Genomic DNA, 20,767 nt, shown 5'->3' with positions numbered 1-20,767 from the left:
TTTTCAAATATAGCAGCCCTAGTATGTCTTTTGAAGAAAAAAACTAAGCAGTGGAAACATTCTTTTTCATATTTTTATAGCTAAGATTGACATTTATGCCTCAGTTGTTGAAATTTAGGAGGTTGAGGAAACAAGCTGGAATTTGGGTCCGCCCAAGTGTAAGTCTAGACGAACCAGTCATTCAGTCTGCATTCAGTTTGCAGAAATAAAATTAAGCCAACTTTGTTTTGAAATATGTGAATCACAACAGCACCAAGATCCAGAAAGATTAATGGGCAAAGAGTAAGAACAGATTTTTTACAGGAGGAAGTACTTGCAAGCACGCCTATATAAAATACTCCACTCCAAATCAAAGAAATGGAAGGAAAAAAATGGCTATTAAACTAATATAAATATAAATAAAACAAAGCTGATGTGATCTCAGAAAATGAGTCTATTCTTACATTTCTGGCAGCAATGTTAATTAGTTCAGTTCTTTTGGAGAACGCATTGGCAGTGGATGTAAAAAGTCACACAATTGTCCAGACTCTTTGACCTAGTAACCCACTCCCTGGAATTTATTCTAAAGGAAAAAAAAGCTGTAAGAACAAAGATATTTATTGTGCTGTTATTTCTGATGGCGACAAATGAGAAGGAATTTGGATGGACAACAACAGACAAATAAAATATGAAATGTTTTTAAGCTACTCAAAAACATATTCAGGAAGACAATGTAAACAAAGCAAAAGGTTTAGAAAAAAGCATAGTAAAATGTAAATATGTGTATTATAATAAAATATATACAAGATCTATCAAGAAGTAAACATCTTTGTTATGGTTTTAGCAATATATGTGAATTTAAAAACATTTAAAAATATATTGGTAATAAATAAAATACATTTTAAAAGAAAAATTATAAAGCTTGTTAACCACAAGAATTTTTCTTCTTTCTTAGCATAATGCAGTGAAGATGGGTGAAGTGAGATGTGTTTCATCTGAAATTTGAAAGGCTTTACAACTCTTCTCCTTTAACTAACTTGCCACCCAAAATGATTTCTGTAGCCTTGTCAGCTGTCTTTTCTGCTTCTACATTTTTGCAGTTACCCACGTAAAGTCTTAGCTGGCTCTGGGGTCAGACTGTCTGGATTTAAATCCTATTTCTACCACTTGTCTGGGTGCAGACCTTGGAAAAACTGTATCACTACTCTGTGCCTCAGTTTCCTCATCTAAGAAATGGAGATAATAATGGCCTCTAGCTAGTGAGAATTAAATGAGAGAATGCACATAAGGTAGATAGTAAGGTGCCTGGTACTAGATGTGCTCAACAATATAAGCTACTATTCTTTACCTACATTTGGGAGGCACTCTTGACTGCCCATCACACTTTCTTTCTTGCTAACAGACCACAGCTTTATTCAGGCATTCAGCTGCAGTGAGCCCAGCCTCAGGGGATGAATGAATGAAGGCTTCTCTGCTAGTGGCAATCCTGTTCCCATTTGCCACAAATTGGCTGGAAGTGAGCATGTGAGTTTGTTCTGGTCTGTGAGACTTCATGGAAGTCAACTGGGGTCTTCTGGGAAAGATATTCCTCCCTTATAAGAAACAGGTGCAGGGAGATATGTACCCATTACCTCTCCCTGGCCCCAGCTTTCCTACTTTGGACGTCCTTGTGTGATGATGTGTTGTTCCTGCGGCTATCTTGGAATCACAAGGAGATGGTTGCCAACAGCCAAGGCTGGCAGAGTGAGGAGATAGTCAGAGCCTGAACCTACGATGACATTACCGAGCCACTGAACTACCTGGTCACTGACCTACTGAGCCTCGGACCACCTGCCTCTAGAGATTTCGTTAAGAGAGATAAATCAGTGTCCAAATTGCTTAAGCAAATTTTAGTTTGCTATTCTGTGCAGTTGAAAATACCCTGCCTGATAAGACTGTCATTGTCTAATGCAATTTTAAAATTATGCCACCACAAAGAATTTCATGAGTAGATTATGATTTCTGGAATAAGTCACCACTCTTCTATTAGTCTTTCACTTTCCATGTTAAGATTTTCAATACATGCTTTTAAATTTTAATCTTAATAACTGTCTTATATATTTTAAACCTAGAAACTTCTTTGAAAACTACTTTGATAATGAAAGTAAAATGTAGATGAATTTTTTTTGCTTTAATTATCAACACGATAAATATTCTCAAAATAAATGCTGTAATGAAAGACATTTTGGTGAGAGTGAATGTAAACCTATAACTCTACATTGACGATCCTCCTGCAGCTGTGATAGGATTATGGCTTAAATATTTTGAATTTCTGTTTAAAAATAAACTTTAGTGCAGCTGATGAGGAGATTATGTGTTTTATTGAGTGTGTTTGCTGAAATTACATCTCTAAAATAAATAGGATGTTGTGTATTTTCTTGTCTGTGTTACAAAAACTTTTTGCTCCCCAGTGTACTGTTTGAATAAAAGTATGTTGGTGGCCACCACATTCTCTCACATGTAGATCAAACTTGGGGAATTCTTCCTCTTTAGTAATACCAATCGTGCCCTGTTTCAAGAAGGTTTAGTGACTTGATAAAAATTACTTGTCAAATGCGTTTTCTAGTGGGATTTTCTTTTTTTCCTTTTTAAAATTTCTTTTTAAATTTCTTTACTGTTTTTGAGACAAGGTCTCACTCTGTTGCCCAGGCTGGAGTGCAGTGGCACAATCATAGCTTGCTCTGGCCTGGATTTCCCGGGCTCAAGCGATCCTCCAGCCTCAGCCTCCTAAGTAGTTGGGTCTACAGGTGCGCACCACCATGCTCAGCTAATTACTGTATTTTTTTTGTAGAGATGGGGTCTCACTATGTTTCCCAGGCTGGTCACAAACTCCTCTTCCCACCTCAGCCTTCAAAGTGTGGGATTACAGGTATGAGCCACCGCACTTGGCCAGCTAGTGGGATTTTCATAACCAAGATCAGCTGTATACCACATTTTTCTTATATATTACAGAATTTTCTTTTTTTTTTTTTTTTGAGACGGAGTCTCACGCTGTTGCCCAGGCTGGAGTGCAGTGGCGCGATCTCGGCTCACTGCAAGCTCCGCCTCCCGGGTTCCCGCCATCCTCCTGCCTCAGCCTCCTGAGTAGCTGGGACTACAGGCGCCCGCCACCGCGCCCGGCTAATTTTTTGTATTTTTAGTAGAGACGGGGTTTCACTGTGGTCTCGATCTCCTGACCTTGTGATCCGCCCGCCTCGGCCTCCCGAAGTGCTGGGATTACAGGCTTGAGCCACCGCGCCCGGCCTACAGAATTTTCAAGAGTCTTTCTTCATGCATAGCTAAAACTGTTAATTCTCCCTAAACAAAACTTTTACTCAATTCCAGCACCCCCACCATCATCACTTCCTGAAACACACATACTTCAGTATCTCCTGCCACATGGACACCGCATGCTACCCTTGCTTTGACTTCCTCCCCCTCGTCTCCCCAGAGAGCCTCCCATGTTTGCAGCAACGATTAGTTCCCACAGCAGTCCTCCACTGCAAGTTGGTCCCTGCATTAGACAGAGTTCTCCACAGATACAGAACCAATAGGAGCTATATCTATGTCTCTATGTCTTTCTCCTCTCTCTCTCTCTCTATATATATATACACACACACACGTATAATATATATAAATATATATTTAAATTATAAGGAATTGACTTACATGATCATGGAGGAATTATAAGGTGTATATATATATATATATATATATATATATTTAAATTATAAGGAACTGGCTCACATGATCATGGAGGCTAGGAAATCTCAAGTCTGTAGCGTGGGCCAGCAGGCTCTAGTCCCCGGAGAGCTGATGATGCTGTTCCACTCCCAAGGCAGTCTGCTGGAGAAGTCCCTCTTGCTTGGGGTGGCCAGTCTTTTTCTATTCAGGCTTTTAACTGATTGGATAACTCTCACCGACCTTAAAAAGGGCAACCTGTTTCCCCCAAAGTTCATTCATTTAAATTTAATCTTATCCAGAACTCCTCTCCAATTTGACACATAAAGCGAACCAGGTTAAAGATAATTGCGTTTTGCACTCTGTCCCTGCAGCAGCAGTGGGCAGGCAGCCAGGAGGGACAAGTGTGGATATGGCTAGTTTTTTTTTTTCTCTACTTCTGTGTTGCTTGGGTAGTTTTTTGGGGTGGAGGGTGGAGGTGGGAAGGGGAATGATGAGGAGGGAGACCCTGCCCCTAGTGATTAGTTGCTGCACACACTTGTTGGAGTGAGTCTCTAAGTCCAATGGGGAGCCCTGTCCCCAGCCATTTCCTGCTTCACCTCAGGCTTTCCTCAGCCACCCCAGTTTGGACGCTTGATCTGAATTGAGCAGAACTTTCCTCTGTCATGACAGAGGCTATATGTGTGGGGAAGAGACTGTTAGAAAGTGACCACTCTTCACAGCTGGGACCCTTGGGCCTGATTTGGAGAGAGCCTTGGGTTCTTGTCTTGCCTCCATTGTGTGGTTTTGGGTGTTCTCATCATCTTTAAACCTCGGTTTCCTCATCAGCCAAATGGGAATAATATGGCCTCAGTCCATTGCTATGGGGATTATGCAAGAGGTTTTGTGTGAATGATTTGTGTCCTCTCACACATGATACGAATTAAGTTTGGGTTTTGATTTTATCCCACTTCTTGCCACTGGACAAAGCCTAATTTATACAGAAGAATTGGTTTTGTGCTCTAGGTACCCAGGACTTCTGTCAATGTGATTTCCCTATGATAGGGTTGCTAAATTTTCTTTCAGGGAACAAAAGGGTACATTGTAAGGAATCTGTTTCCTGGACCAGGGAGCCATATTTCGGCAACCTATGCCCAGCTACCTATGCCCAGCTACCCCACCCAATGTGACTTGTTACACATCTGGGATGCAGATCCGTTAGTGCTGCCTTGCTTGGAAGCCTTTGCTGACAGTGAGCAGATGAATAATTAACCTAATAAGTTCTCGTGCGATCTCTTTGCTGCCTGGTGTCATGTTCAGAGATTAGACTTCCTGGGCAGAAGCTGAAACAATTTTTTTCTGTGACATTGAAAATAAGGACCATGCTTGAATGAAATAAAAACTGACTGTTCATTCATTAGCTTGGACATTCATTCAGTCAACCCATATTAACCACACGGACTGCACTGTGAACAGCATCACCCTAGGTAGTAAGGAAGGAACTAAGGGAAAGAAAGAGAAACAAGACTGCAAAGATACAGAGATACCTGGTTGCCAGGCTGGAGTGTTTGGATTTTATTTTGTTGACATTAGAACATGGGGAGTATAAGTGAGTATTGGGCTTGAAGTTGGGTCACCTGGGTTCCAATTCTGGCTCTGCAGCTTCCTAGCTGTGTAATCTTGGGTAAGTTGCCAACCATGCTGTACCTCAGTTTCCTCATCTCTAAACTGGGAAGAACAATAACATTGTACATATCTCATAGTGTTATAGTGAGGATAAAATGAGGGAATGCATGAACGTCACTCTGAGTAGTGACTGATCCTGGGGAATTACTGTAGGTGTTTCGAGTGTAGAAAATGTGTGTCAGGAAGATAAATCTAGCAGCAACACAGGGTAAGGAGGCTACAATGGGAAAAGATTGCATAGGGGGTTGGGAAGACTGTTGCAGTATAAGCGAGATGGTTGGCAGCATCAGAGACCTGGGAATTCAAGGTCCCATTGTAGGGATGGCTGGGCAGAATGATTTATGAATCCAGGGGTTATGGGGCTGGGTGAGGTGGCTCATGCCTGTGATCCCAGTGCTTTGGGAGGCTGAGGCAGGATAATTTGCTTGAGGTCAGGAGTTCAAGACCAGCCTGGGCAACATAATGAAACCCCATCTCTTAAAAAAAAAAAAAAAAGCCAGTTGTGGTGGTGCATACTTGTGGTCCTAGCTACACGGGAGTCTGAGGCGGGAGTATTGCTTGCGCCCAGGAATTCCAGGCTTCGGTGAGCTATGTTAGTGCCATTGTACTCCAGCCTGGTTGATAGAGTGAGACCACTGTCTAAAAATAAAAATAAAAATAAAAATAAAAATCTAGGAGTTATGCAGGCAGGGCACAATCATTCATGGGATTACAGGAGGACTTTCCTCTCTCACCCCATGTCTTCCTTACATTTCATTCTTCAAAGCCTGGTCTTCATCAGGACTTATGTGGCCATGTTGTGCTCATGTCCCTGATGTTATTTTCTGGTTTGCGGACACAGCAGGTCATTCGGGACACAGCAATGGGATAGATTTCAAACTATTTATTCACCCCTCCCTTTTCTTGTTTTCTGTTTTCTACTCTCAATTTGGTAAAAGGGGTTACATGATAGCTGAGAACTATGTTAGGGAATACATTTTACTTCTCTTCCTTCTTAGTTTTTGGAATGTTTCTGAAATAATTTAGGTGCAGCTTTTATTTGATCAGTCTTGATTCACTTTCCTGGCCTTCTAATTTTCCCTAAATGTGAGAGGTTTTAGAGTAATAGAGTAACACATACAGATAAGGAATGTGGCCTCACGGTAATTCTGTGGGATAGGCAGTTTGCACCACTGTTAGGAAAAATAACCCTACAAACAGCTTTGCTGTTAAGTTTCTCCCTTCGCCTTTAGGTGAGGAAAAACTATAGCAAATGGCCTTTTTATTATGTAAGGTAAATGAGTACCCTCAATTTTATCTGCTTTGTAAATCAAAACGTTTATATTTTTTCTTAAACTAAGTTGTGTATGTATACTGTTGTCCCTTGGTATCCGTGGGGGATTGGTTCCAGGACTATTGTAGATATCCAAATCCAGGGATGCTTAAGTCCCTGATATAAAATGGTGTAGTATTTGCATATAACCTATGTATATTCTCCCATATACTGTAAATCATCTCTAGATTGCTTATAATACCTAATACAGTATAAATGCTATGTAAATAGTTGTTATACTGTATCTTTTTATTTGTATTATTATTATTATTGAGATGGAGTCTTGCTCTGTCACCAGGCTAGAGTGCAGTGGTGCAATCTCAGCTCACTGCAATCTCTGCCTCCCAGGTTCAAGTGATTCTTCTCTCTCAGCCTCCCCAGAAGCTGGGATGACAGGACTGCGCCACCATTCCCAGCTACTTTTTGTATTTTTAGTAGAGATGGGTTTTACCATGTTGGCCAGGTTGGTCTCAAAATCCGGACCCACCTTGGCCTCCCAAAGTGCTGGATTTACAGGCATGAGCCACCATGCCTGGCCTTTATTATTGTATTTTTATTTTTTATTTTTTTCCCTAAATATTTTAGATTTGTGGCTGGTTGAATTAAACCAATGGCAGATGCAGAACCCATCATATGGAGGGCCAACTGTAAATTCAAAATTGACTACCCACAGGGTCACCCACACACACACAAGCTTTTACCATGTGTGGAATATGATAGGTCATTTTGCTAGAACATGGAGATACATAGCTAAAGAGAAAATTAGCATAACTGCTAGAGATGTAGAGTCAGCTCTCTTTAAAAGATTGTCAAGCCACAGCCTGGCATTAGTTAGATTTGATAGGGTAGAAAGTGAATAGTGAGCTGTCTTTGTAAATGTTGTGATTTTTCCCATCTTCCATTTTTCTATCTCCCCAGCAACAGTTTCAACTGATAGATGAGTTCTGACACATGAGACACATAGTATTTTGTCTCAATTCTATCCCAACATATGACTGGTGACAATAAATGGACATGATATTAGCAAATAATATTAGGAACATTGTAAATGGATGTTTGGGTGATCATTCAGAAAGACAGGAAGGTGATCATTCAGAAAGACAAAAATACTGCCTGCTGCTTATATACTGACCAGTCTGGAAGCTGATAACACATTCTTCTTCTTTGCTAAATTAATAAGAAGGTGGGAAGTGGCTTTCTTCTACTGCCATTGTATTCTGTGATGCACAAATTTAACTCAAGTCTCCCATTACACTATAGGTTGTTGCTTAACAGAGTCTTGTCCAAGCATTTAAAAAAATTACTCTACCTTTTGTGTTGCTGCTGACATGAGCTATTAAGAAAGTTGAAACTTTAGTAGCAGCTGCTTCCTCTGCCAGTTATAGCCACCTAAGTTGGGTTGAATTTCTTTGTGCTTTGAGATGTGTCTCCCAGTTGTCAGGAGTATTTGGTTTTGATACTTTTGTTTTGGATGACAGTGATGAGTGTTCACTAGCTTTTATCCATAAGTCATCTTATGTTTGCATTCCTGGGCAGAAGATTAATAGTTCAATGTCTATTCGTAATACTATTTGATTTCTTAACTCCCCTGATTTGAGCCCACACATATGTCCTATGTCCTTCCTTGCTATGGTTTGAATGTTTGAATGTTTGTGTCCCCACCAAAAGTCATATGTTGAAACTTAATCCCCAGTGTGATCATGTTAAGAGGTGGAGCCTTTGGGAGTGATTAGGTCAGGAAGGCTCAGGCCTCATGAATGGGATTAGTGCCCTTATGAAAGAGGCCCAGGGGAGCTTGTTTGCCCCCTCTGACACATGAGGACACAGCAAGAAGGTGCCATCCATGAGGAACAGGCCTTTGCCAGATATCAAATCTGCTGGCACCTTGATCTTGGACTTGCTAGTCTGCAGAACTGTGAGCAATAAATATCTGTGGTTTATAAGTTAACCTTATATCCAGTCTAAGGTATTGTGTTATAGCAACCCAAGTGGACTAAGATAGTCCTCTGCAGGTTTTCTGAGTTTTCAGTTATATTTTAATTATGTTAGTTTTAGGAAGGCCCAACTAACTTGAATTTATTAGCATGGATTCAGTTAACACGTACAAAATGTAGAGTTCAGGCCCAAGTTTCTCTTTAAGACATTTTTTTTGGTCTTAAAGCTGTATTCCTGTGACATTGGATTCCTTGTTTCTTAGGTTCTTTAAGGGTTTTATTTATTTTATTTTTTTTTGAGTCTTTCTTCCTGCTATTGGCTGGAATAGTGACTTCTTAAGACATTCTGCAGTATGAACTAGAAACATATTACATATGCAGTCAAGATATGTGTATAGTAAATGCTTCAAAATGGTGGACTTTGGTTTTATTTTGTTTTTATTTGATTCATGGAAACTCCTCTAAATGAAGAGTTTTTCTAATATCATTCTGTGGGATCTACTGCAATCATTAGAGCACTTGCTCAGTGAAATTGGAGGAAATCTCAACATTTTCTAGAAACTGAGTTCCAGCAGAGCTGTAATTAGGCAGGGCAACAAAATTTTCCTAAGCTATTAAGTTCCTTGTCACAAAATGTGATCTCTTTATCCAGGTCTGGAAGCAAAGGAACTTATGCCTATTTGTGACCCTTACATCTGGTTATGGTTAGCCTAGCGGACTGACAGGTCTTACAGTTGAGCTTTTCCTGACATAATTCACCTGTTTCTCCCCTTTGGGCTGTAGAGAGATGACTCTGAGACCTTCTGGTCTCATCTTGAGTGTTGAGGCCCAGCTAAATAAAAGCATGTCCTTTGCCTCTCTTGATAGGTGAATCAAGTTCCAACACTCCTAGACTAGAGTGTCCTGTTAACCATTCTTGACCTCCCTCTCAGCTGGAAAGAAGGGGACCATTCCAGCATTGCCTAAGAATATGCCATAGGGAGAACAGCCTGGTAAGGTTAGAAGATGAGTCCTTTTGTTTATGGGGAACCTAGAGAGGTGGCCATACTGGTTTAATCTAGTCATTGTGGTTATAATTAGGGATAGAAATGTTTTAGCAAGAAAGTGGTTTGTAGGTTTGCTGAAGATGGACTTTGATGTCTGGCTCCTTCTGTCTCTTTGAGAAACCTGGTATAACTGGAAATGTAGGGAGCCTTAGGATCAAGCGTATTGAAAATGGTTTTCCTTTGGCCAGAATTAAAATTTGATTTTACTTTTCTAGATTGTCCAAGTTGCTGTGATTATCAAACTGAAATGAAGTACCATTATATTATAAAATACCATTCTATTATAAAATACTTGCTCATAGATCTAACTTTAACTTTTCTGTACTGTTTATCAATTTGTAAGTAGTATTAAATTTGTTTAGATAATCAGCTACTAAAATAAACTAGTCATGAAGAAGGACCTGTTTTCATTGAATTTGTCAATAATAGTGCACTTCCTGGCACATAATAGACATTCAATAAATTGATGAAATAATAAGTAATAGTTTAACAAGGATCTACTGATAAAGTTTTATTTATAATGTACCCTAGCAAGTTTTTATAGAGTATTTTAAAAAAGATAAATCAAGACATTAAACCTAAAGGGAGATTTTTTTTTAAAATGGTTAGGGAAGAAAAGCACAGTAATATATATTTTTAAGGTTAATATTGTACAAGTATTTTTATTATGTTTGAAGGCTTTTGGCTTATTTATTAGCAGAGGAGGAACTCTTTAAAGAGTTTCTTTTCCTCTTTCAGGCCACCAGCACTATGTAGTGAATCATTGAAATAATTCTTCCTTTTTATTACTCATATTACTATCAAAACCTGGCACAATGGAGGTGTATAATAAATCTTAAAGAACAATAAGTACCTCTACTTCTTATGAAAAAGAAAAATCTTACCTTCGGAAACTTCTTATTGTTAAAAATGTTAATATAGATTCAAATGTTATCTTTAAATTTTACGTAACTTTTTCCAGATTGTAAAAGCAATACAAGTTCATGATAGAGAACTTGGAAATAGAATAATTAAAATTACCATAAACTTCTGGACCCGAGATAGTTGCTATTTAATTTTGAGATATTTCTTACCAGACCAGCATTCTTCCATGTGTATTCTACAGAGTGCTTGCCTAATATAAGATGCTCTGGTGAACAAGAGTTCAAGTAGAAAATCTATTTACTGTGCCCTTCTTGGAGATCCATAACGCATATTGGCAGTATTAAAGGCTCTGAGAAGGTCTGCAAGAAAGAAACCCTTTGCATTATTTAATTAGTGTTTCCTAAGCTTATTTGATGACTAAGTCCTCTGTGTATGTATGTGTGTGTAACATTTGTTAGCATCCTCATATTTTGACAAATTTAATTCTATTTTCCTTTTCTTCTTTTAAGATGTTAGCTTTTCTGAGAGTCTACTCTGATTATAGGACATTCCCCATTAATTTTTCAGGGCTGATCTCTTGGTAGGCCTCAGAAAAAGGATGCAGATCCAAAAAGAGAGAAGATGTGCCCTGGAAAGGAGGAATAGACTTAAAATGCATGATTATTGTGGGCTGCATAACAAGATTTTGCATACCTCCAGTCCAAAAATCAAATTTATTCATGTTCAGTAAGATGCTTCTGAGTCTTTGCCAGCTGTGGATTATGCATGTGGAGAAAGCTGATGGAGAGGCCTTTGATCATAGGCTGGGTTGTTGTAGAACCTCCTGATTGCAAAGAGCAGACAATTACTTTTAAGAGAGGGTGTTGTGGGTGTGGGGGGTGGGGAGGTAGCTATCGAACTGTGAAATTTGGTTATTATCTAGTATACCATGTCCTTGGATCTGGCTTTCTGAGATGACTTTTGTCCACAGTAAAATCTTACATGTTGTTGTGGCTAATAAAACAAAACAAAAAAAACTTGCTTCAAGACTGCTGTGGAGACACTGAATCTAAACTGGGCACAAACATTGTCACCCACAGAGAGAGACTTGCTAGAAACAAGTGAGGAAGCATCTCTAGCAATTTTGTGGAGGTTTTCTTTAAGCTTCTAGCAACTGTTGCTAGTGTCACTAGATTGCCATTTTTAGAACAGTTTTAGGGATTTCCATCTTGCTTCCTCCCCAGCTCTTTCTCCTAATTTCTGAAATGCCAAGAGCTTAGTGGTAGAAGTCTGAACAATTTTTTGTTTTTTTTAAAAGAAGGTCTTGACTTGGCTTGACTTACCTCTTTTTTTTTTTTTTCGCGGTGGAGCCTCACTCTGTTGTCCAGACTGGAGTGCAGTGGTGCGATCTTGGCTCACTGCAACCTCTGCCTCCTGGGCTCAAGTGGTTCTCGTGCCTCAGCCTCCTGAGTAGCTGGGATTACAGGCATGCACCACCATGCCCAGCTCATTTTTGTATTTTCAGTAGAGACGGGGTATCACCATGTTGGCTAGGCTGGTCTCCAACTCCTGACCTCAGGTGATCCACCTGCCTCCGCCTCCCAAAGTGCTAAGATTACAGGCGTGAGCCATCATGCCTGGCTTACCTCTTGAATATATATATTTCGATCTAGATTTTCTTCTATAAACGATAATTCAACTATTGTTATTTTAGGAAATGTAGAAATTATATGACCCAAAATGCATATATTATAAGGGAATATATTAGAGACATTTGCAGAAAAATGCAAGGCCCTTCATCTGATTGAAAGTCTACACTGAAACCATTTGAGAAGAAGCAGACTGGTTGCATTAGTTTTTATATAAATGTTCACCTGGTCACATTTTTATGTTTTTCAGAGTATGAAATCCATTGAGATAGTGAAACTCCCAAAAACTAGTTACTAAAGCAAGAACGGTATGCAGTAGAACTGGCAGGTATATAAAATGTGAAATGTTAAGTCTGCCTTTGGGACAGTGTGAATGCTGCAAAAATTTATCAAGATAGAAAATAAAAGTGAAACCAAGACACGCTGCAGAACTCAGTGACAGTTGGTTATCTTGCATTGAGTAATCTGTGGAAGAAACTGCTGACTGTTCCCCAATATCATCTTTCTTTCTTTATAAGTTATTTATGTTTCTCCTGGATTAAAGACGGTTTTTTTTTTGGCCAGGCACCGTGCCTCACACCTGCAATCCCAGCACTTTGGGAGGCCAGAGTGGGCAGATGGCCTGAGCCCAGGAGTTCAAGACCATTCTGGGCAACATGGTGAAACCCTGTGTCTACAAAGAATAAAATACTAGCTGGGCATGGTGGCTCAGGCCTGTAGTCCCAGCTACTTGGAAGGCTGAGGTTGGAAGACTGCTTGAGCCCGGGTGACCAAGGCTTCAGTGAGCCATGCTCTCTAGCCTGGGTGACTGAGACCAGTCTCAGTGCACCACTGTTCTCTAGCCTGGGTGACTGAGACCATGTCTCAAAATAAAAAAGGACAATTTTTTCTAGCTTACCTTTTGGCCAGTTATGCCTTTGTGACTATATTCCAGCAAGAGGATTTATGTGGAAATTTCAGAAAATGGGGATCATCGCCCTTGTTTATCCCATTCTTTCTTCCTGATGCCTGGAATTGGGAGAGATCGCTGGACTTGAGCAGCCATTGTGGATCATGAAGTAGAAGCAGATGCTGCAGAGACTGGAGCAGCAAGATAGATGGAACCTGGGCCAGCCACAGTGGCTCACGCCTGTAATCCCAGCCGAGGGATACAGGGCAGGCGGGCTGGAGCGAGCAGATCACCTGAGGTCAGGAGTTCAAGACCAGCCTGGCCAACATGGCGAAACCCTGTCTCTACTGAAAATACAAAAATTAGACAGGCGTGGTGGTACATGCCTGTAATCCCAGCTACTCGGGAGGCTGAGGCAGGAGAACTGCTTGAACTTGGGAGACTGAGGTGGCAGTGAGCTGAGATCACGCCACTGCACTTTAGCCTGGGCGACAGAGTGAGACTCCATCTCAAAAAAAAAAAAAAAAAAAAATATATATATATATATATATATATATAGATGGAACCTGGGTCCTTATCACCATCAAGCACCATAGCAATCCTGGGTAACTTCTATAGATCTTGTTTACAATGAGGGAGAAATATATGTATCTTCCCTGTTTAAGCCACTGTTATTTTGGGTTTTCTGTAACATGCCGCTGAACCTAATCCTTCTATGGTATCATGCTACCCATAGGCTAAACTGATTTTTTGTCAAGGTTGTCATCATAGCACAGATCAAGATAAAACCAGATTCACCTGAGAACAATCAATTTACTAGTGCTGATAGTATGTAGAGCCAGTTGACTAGGCAATGTTCAGAACAGACTTTTTATTAAATATCTTCCTCACTGTGCCTTTATTTGGCCTGACCATTTTTTTATGGTAGAGTGTCAGGATGTGATATGGTTTGTTTATTCATTCAGCAAGTGTATTGGGTGCCTACTATAGGCCAGCCATTGTGTTAGGCTCGGGGAATCCAGCGTGAGCCAAACAGGCATAGTCTCTGTCTTGATACAGCTTACAGTTTTGTGTAGAAGATGGATATTAATGAGAGGACCACACAGTTCTATAATGGCTGTACAAACTGTGACACGAGCACAGGAGGCTACCAGAACATATACAGCTGGAGACTCTTATTTAGACTGGGGGTAGTCAGGAAAGCTGTCTTGCACAAGTAGCTTTTGAATTGAGATGTGAAAGGTGAATTGGATTTAATCAGGTGGGAGTGGGTAGGATGTTCTAGACAGAGGGGATTGTCTGGACCGAAGTTCTGAGAAGGGAGGGGCTGCAGCATTTTCAGGAGTGGAAGGGCATCCTGAAGTTGCACTGGTGCACTACATGCAAAGGAAAGTCATAGAAATAACCAAGCTGACTTGTCAAGGATGTCACTTTTGTAAGGCGTGAATCTTTCCCTTTCATGACAAAATTATTTTAGAGGAGCTGATTTCATTCTAAATCTATCACAAAATAAATAAAACAATTAGACCTTTTGTATTTTAGGGAGTGATGCTCTGGGACATGTAATTAGGTGCCATTTTTCTGTGCACGATTCTCTTTTGTAGTGATTTGCATGTTGTATATTAGCTGTCATTTAGACGTTTGTGGGGTGGACAGTGGGTGTGAATGGAGCCGGCATTACAGACATCACACCCTCCGAATCTTCTAGTGAAAATGTTAATGGCATGAAATATTTTTAATGAGCACATGTTCCCTTGAGCAGAGTCCAATCCCACAGAAGGAGTTGAGCAGTGTAGCTTTAAAGCAAGTGGGTTAGTGAGTTTTATTTCTTGAGAAAAGTATTGCTGAAGTAGTATCTTTTAAGTTAATGCTACTGAAAGTAAAAACAGCAGAGGCAGGAAAATATTTGTTTTCCAAACATGTTTTATTTATAGATTGGTGAGTTCTTAGAAAAGATGATTTAATAATTGATTCATCTTTGTTTTGAACAAATATAGTATTTTGTGGCTTTCTTTTAATTATAGTAACTAGTACTGAAACATTCAAGGGTACAGTACTCTATAAAACAAAGGTCTATTCTTAAGGGAAAGAAATAATACAGTCAGCTATTATACAAGATCCACAATTGACAGCAAAGGACTTAAAGGAGTCGAGTTTGCTCTAAAAACGAGTCTATGCTGCCTCTCATCATCTCCGTTCTACACCATTGCCATCTCTCCCCGCTGCCAGGGCATCAAAGAACACTTTGTTCCTCCTATTTTCTTGACTTCTAGTGAGAGACAAACCTCAGTGTCTTGCTTCTCTGCATTTTTCCTCTAATATTTCTGGAGGCAGATATGCCTTTGCCACTTCTGTAGGAGTAAGCTAAAAACGGTAGCCTTCAGACCTTCTCCCTCACTGTGTGCTCTCATACAAACTCAGGACTGAAGTGGCATGGGGATTCTCTTCTTCTCAGTAGCTACTGTCAAATTTCTCTTTATTTTTCTCCTATCCTTCCTTCCTTTCTTATATTCTTTTTTTGTTGTTGTTGTTGCAGGGAGAGATGAGTAGTTTTGGGCTTAGATTGAGACTATTTTTGCATTAAATGGAGAAACAAAATGGAAACTAGCTCTATAATAGGCATCTATAGGCAACCCTCCAGCCATAGAGTTAGAAGAAACTAGTAGGCAACTAGTAGGCCCTGTAGACCAGAGCAGGCTTCAACATTATAGGAGTAAGTTAAAACAAGAAATCTTTCATAACATCCTCTTTTTTATTGGCCTACAGAAATACACTGTGCATATGTTCTCCTGCTGCTCCTTTTTTAAAATGAGTCCAGGCTCTACCATTTGCTAGTTGGGGTTCAGGACACCTGCGAGTGGCAGCCTCAGTTTGAGTGGGTGGTTCAGATACTTGTGGATGATTTTGAGGCAGGTTGGGTCCTCTTTATCTAGCTTCTAGAAGCTAGGGCACAGTAGGGGCTTAGTGATGGTTTTTGACTGTGTTTTACACACAGTCAGTCTTCAGGAGAGAAGTGCTTTCAACTGAAATTCTGATCCCTCTGAGAAGGCTTTGAAGAGAAGTCCCTTGCAGCCTGTTTGGCCTGCAAAAGGAGTGGGGTTGAGGGATCCTGCGCATTTGTTGAATCTTTATGTGGCATTTATCCGGTTTTCATCTCTTGGAGCACGATTTCCTCTGGTCCTATTCCCATCAAGTGTGCAATTATGCTTAGATTCATTTGTCCAGGTGTCTCTCAAAGTCAGAATTTACTATTTTATGACTATTTAACAAATAGCACTCATCAACTCATTCTGCACTTTAAGCCCTCACCGCAACGCTGAGGGCCCTAATCACAATGACTTGTTCGCTATTACTTCCCTGAATTTACTGCTACTGAGAATTCCTTCTAGAGCACCTATTGTCTGTACCATTCCTTTCTGTACCTAATCATGGACTACTTTGCATTGTTAGTTTATTGTATTATTATATAGACCTTATCTCCCCAGCTGTTTTAGAGTTTCTAGAAGGCAGAGGTTGGATCTTTGCATCTTACACTACCCTTTTTTTTTTTTTTTAAGACAGTCTCACTCTGTCACCCAGGCTGGAGTGCAGTGCCACTATCTCGGCTCACTGCAACCTCTGCCTCCCAGGTTCAAGCAATTCTCCTGCCTCAGCCTCCCAAGTAGCTGGGATTACAGGCACCCACCTCCATACCCAACTAATTTTTGTATTTTTAGTAGAGATGGGGTTTTGCCATGTTGGCCAGGCTGCTCTCGGACTCCTGGCCTCAGGTGATCTGCCTGCCTCAGCCTCCCACAGTGCTGGGATTACAGGCGTGAGCCACCATGCCTGGCCGGATCTTACACTACTTTTGAGCCCTTCTCAGCACACAGTAGATAATCAACAATTGCTTGAATTTGGAAATTTCAAGTGAAAATAGTTCTGCTCTTTTAGAAGACTGTAGCAATATCACTCTATTTAGTTCTTTTATAGAACCCAAAACCTAGCTTAAATGTATAGATGATTTCTTATGGCACACTAGGATTTTCACATGCTTGTCTTCGTCCTCTGGTCTTACCACTGTCTGAGAGAGTGGAGTGGGAAGTGTTGAAGCTTAGTTTAACATGGGAAGTCTGTAGGTGAAGACCCATTCTCTCTGTGGGTGAAACAGGGCTGATTGAACAACTGCTGTTAACACTGAATAAGGGTGTAGTTTGAGAGACTTAGCATTGAGTCTAGCCTATTAACCCTCTCTTTAGCCTCTTCTTAAAAGGCTCCATTGAGTTCGCCCTGTTTTCATGCTTATCACTAGCGGGGAAGGGAATATTAGGAGGCCAGTGCCTTATCCATTAGGCAACTGGGGCAGGAAGGGGATACTGGAAAGAACTTTGCTCAAGTTGTTGTCAGGTGGAATTCTGAGAAAGGCAATAAAGTGGAGTCTATTAGCAACTTAACTTTAAAAGTTTAGCAAAGCTCTGTGATCGTGGAAATGGGGAACTACCAAATTTGTATCAATAGGGATAAGTAAAATTGGGGGTGTTTACCTAATAGAAAACCTTGCTATTAAAAATAATGAGGTGGATGGGCATGCACAACATGAAAAAAATCTAGAAAAATTAAAAAAAAACAAATTGTAGAACAATTTGTAAAGCATGATCCCAATTATTTAACAAAACAAAATAAGAGATACCTGTGGCTGGGCTGGGCTGGGCGCGGTGGCTCACGCCTGTAATCCCAGCACTGTGGGAGGCCGAGGTGGGTGGATTGCTTGAGCCCAGGAGTTCGAGACCAGCATGGGCAACATGGCAAAACCTACTCTATACAAAAAATACAAAAATTAGCCAGGCATGGTGGCGTGTGCCTGTGATCCCAGCTACTATGGAGGCTGAGGTGGGAGGATCAATTGAGCACAGGAGGTTGAGAAGGCTGTGTGAGCTGAGATCACGCCACTGCCCAGCCTGGGCGACCAAGTAAGTCCCTGTCTCCAAAAAAAAAAAAAATATATATCTATATCTATATCTATATCTGTATATCTATCTATATATATATATCTATGACTTATGACTGCACATACGGTTAATATGCAGAAAGAAGTCTGGCAGGATGTAAACAGTGGGTTACCTTGGGGAAGGAAAGATGGGTGGGGCTATGGAGGCTTTCTGGTACTCTGTATAATTTTGAATTATTTGAAACTTTAAAAAATTTATTTAAGTTTTTTGTTAAGAACACTTAACGAAATATACAGTCATATTTTTAAGTGTGCAATGCAGTGTTGTTAACTATAGGCAAAATGCTGCACAGCAGAGCTCTAGAGCCTATTCATCTTGTGCAACTGAAACCTTATGCCCATAGATTGAAAATATATTTAGGTATTATTTGGCTATTTGAAAAAGAGAAAAAATACAGCAAATGGTCCATAGACATTCCTCCATCATCCCAGCTTTGTGGTGTCTTGTGAGAGAAAACTACTAGAACAGTTGAATAGTGTGTAGTTTTGAAATGCTTACTTGCATTGTTTTTTCTTGGCAAAAGGTGACTGAGGTTAAACTTGAGCTATTGCTAAACAACAAGAAGCTGTGGCCATTGTGGTGTTACACGCCTGTAGTCCCAGCTACTTGTGAGGCCAGGGTGGAAGGATTGCTTGAGCCCAGGAGTTTGACATGAGCCTGTACACAATATAGTGAGACCACAGTCTCTTAAAAAAGCCATGATATGAAATAGAATATTGCAGTTTCTATTCATTCCCCTTTGTCCCTCTGCTAATTTTGAAGTCCTCAGATATTGGCTGAAGAAAAATGCGGCATTTAATTTGCTTAATAATATTATTTATGTAATTAAATTTATTTGTAGTATTTTCTAGCAGGTCTACCTTGGTTAGAGACATTCAGTATCTGAGAGGCACTTTGATCATATCCGGGAAGAAATTGTGGCACCACACTACCAAATGCTCTTGCATATTTGATTCCACTGAATCCTTTTAAGAGCGATGGGGAAGTAAGACAGGCAGCATAATTGCTGCTCAACACAGGAGTAAGCAGTCCTAGAGAAAATTAATGACATAAATGGAGTTATAGAATTAGTAAGTGACAGGGTCAGAATTGGATGGAGCCAGGCTCTCAAATTTCAAATTTAGTTCTCTTCCTACCCAGCACGAGGGTGTGCAACGTAGCAGAGCTTCCCCAGAGTAGAATGTATTGGGACCATATTTTGTATAGTTACCAGTTTTATTCCAATAAAGCCTCAAATCATTGAAAGGTGTAATGAGAGAACTTTAGGCCTCAAGGTGAGGATCAAATAAAATAACAAATATAAAAGAACTGTCTTGCAAAATATTTTACAAATATGAGGTTGTGTTTTGGTTATCACGTGTGTAACAATGCCTTCCATCTCTTCTTGGTATGCTTGTGAGAAGTGCGTGAGAGTTCTGCTCTCTTATATGGGAAAACGGATGCAGTGAAATAAATGAGGCAAGAAGGGGACAGAGCCAGGAAAGGAGCCTCATGAACTCACATTTGGATCAGATGGGCTCCCTGCCATTAAGAGAACCTTTTTTCTAGGAGAGATGGGCTGAGACGTAGCCCCAGCCCAGAGCTGGGGTAGCTGGCAGTCATCTTCCACAAAACCAGCACTTACACAAGTGATTAAAAGGAGATTTTCAAAAACAATTGTTAATTATGATCATAGATCCTTGACACATAGTCCTTCTTGAAGACTGATTTTCCTCATCATCCTTGTAAATATGTGGTGCTCATTTCTCCCATTTCTACTTGGCATTGCTAAGTTAAAACTGAAGTTATATTACAAAATTTCCAAATAGATAGAACATTTCTATTTTAGACATGACATTAAGGGGCTCTTCTTCTCTTGTATGGACAGGCTTCGAATGACAAGCACTTTTGGGATTGTGCCTATCCTCCGGTGCCATATTATTGGACCTGGAATAGTAGATGCTTATACAGGGCTCAGATCAAATGGAGTTCACCAAGCTACTGCCACATAGGTACATACAGCTTCCTATATCTTTGGGTCTGTGTGAGGTTTTGTGATTAGCTCGCTTACTAAGGTGAAGCTTTGTGCTTCATTACTGGCCTCTTAGGTCATGTGCTCCTTTGAACATTGGGTTTCTTAAGAACAAACTAGATTATCACCTTCATGTTCTGTTAGGCATTCAGAATAGCCAGTCTTGATAAACCAAATTCCTTCATATACTGAAAGGGTCAGAGCATGGGATACAGTGATTCAGGGGACAAAGTCATCCATCCATCCATCCACGTATTCAACATGTATTATGTGCTAAGGCCAATCCTGTTCTTACCCTGTCCCTTGCAGTCTTGTCGGGGAGGGGAAGAAGAAATACGAAAATAACTATTCCATGACCATGTGATAAGTGAACCACCTGGCACATAGTAGGTACTCAAAAATGGCCCATGAATGGAAGTATCATGACAGATGCATGAACAAGGCCCTACACTCAAGACTTTGAGCAGAGTTTCCTAGCCTTGGCACTGCTGACATTATGGGCCAGATAATTCTTTGTTGTGGGGGGCTGCCCTGTGCAGCAGAGGATGCTTAACAGCATCCCGGGCCTCTGCCTGCTAGATGGCTGTTGCATCCCTCCCTTAAGCTGACAATCAAAGATGCCTTTAGACATTGCTAAGTGTCCCTTGCCAAGGCAAACTGCCCTGTTGAGAAGCAGTGGCCTAGAGGAACACAGGATCATCATGTCATGTTGGGCAGAGCCATGGAAGGATATGCAGGGTAGGACATTCTTA

The 20,767-nt window shown here is 40.4% G+C and overlaps 1 protein-coding gene across 6 annotated transcripts in view; it reads left to right on the top strand.

Annotated features, from left to right (window-relative positions):
- LOC105468161 (ankyrin repeat domain 44) overlaps positions 1-20,767 on the top strand; it is a 325,806-nt gene that overhangs the window by 59,781 nt on the left and 245,258 nt on the right. The window lies entirely within an intron of this gene.

The sequence above is a fragment of the Macaca nemestrina genome, chromosome 11 (genome assembly GCF_043159975.1).
Source record: "Macaca nemestrina isolate mMacNem1 chromosome 11, mMacNem.hap1, whole genome shotgun sequence".
In the NCBI taxonomy this organism is placed as follows: domain Eukaryota; kingdom Metazoa; phylum Chordata; class Mammalia; order Primates; family Cercopithecidae; genus Macaca; species Macaca nemestrina.
Note: the sequence above shows the minus strand (reverse complement) of the source record. Positions and strands in the feature narration are given on the sequence as shown.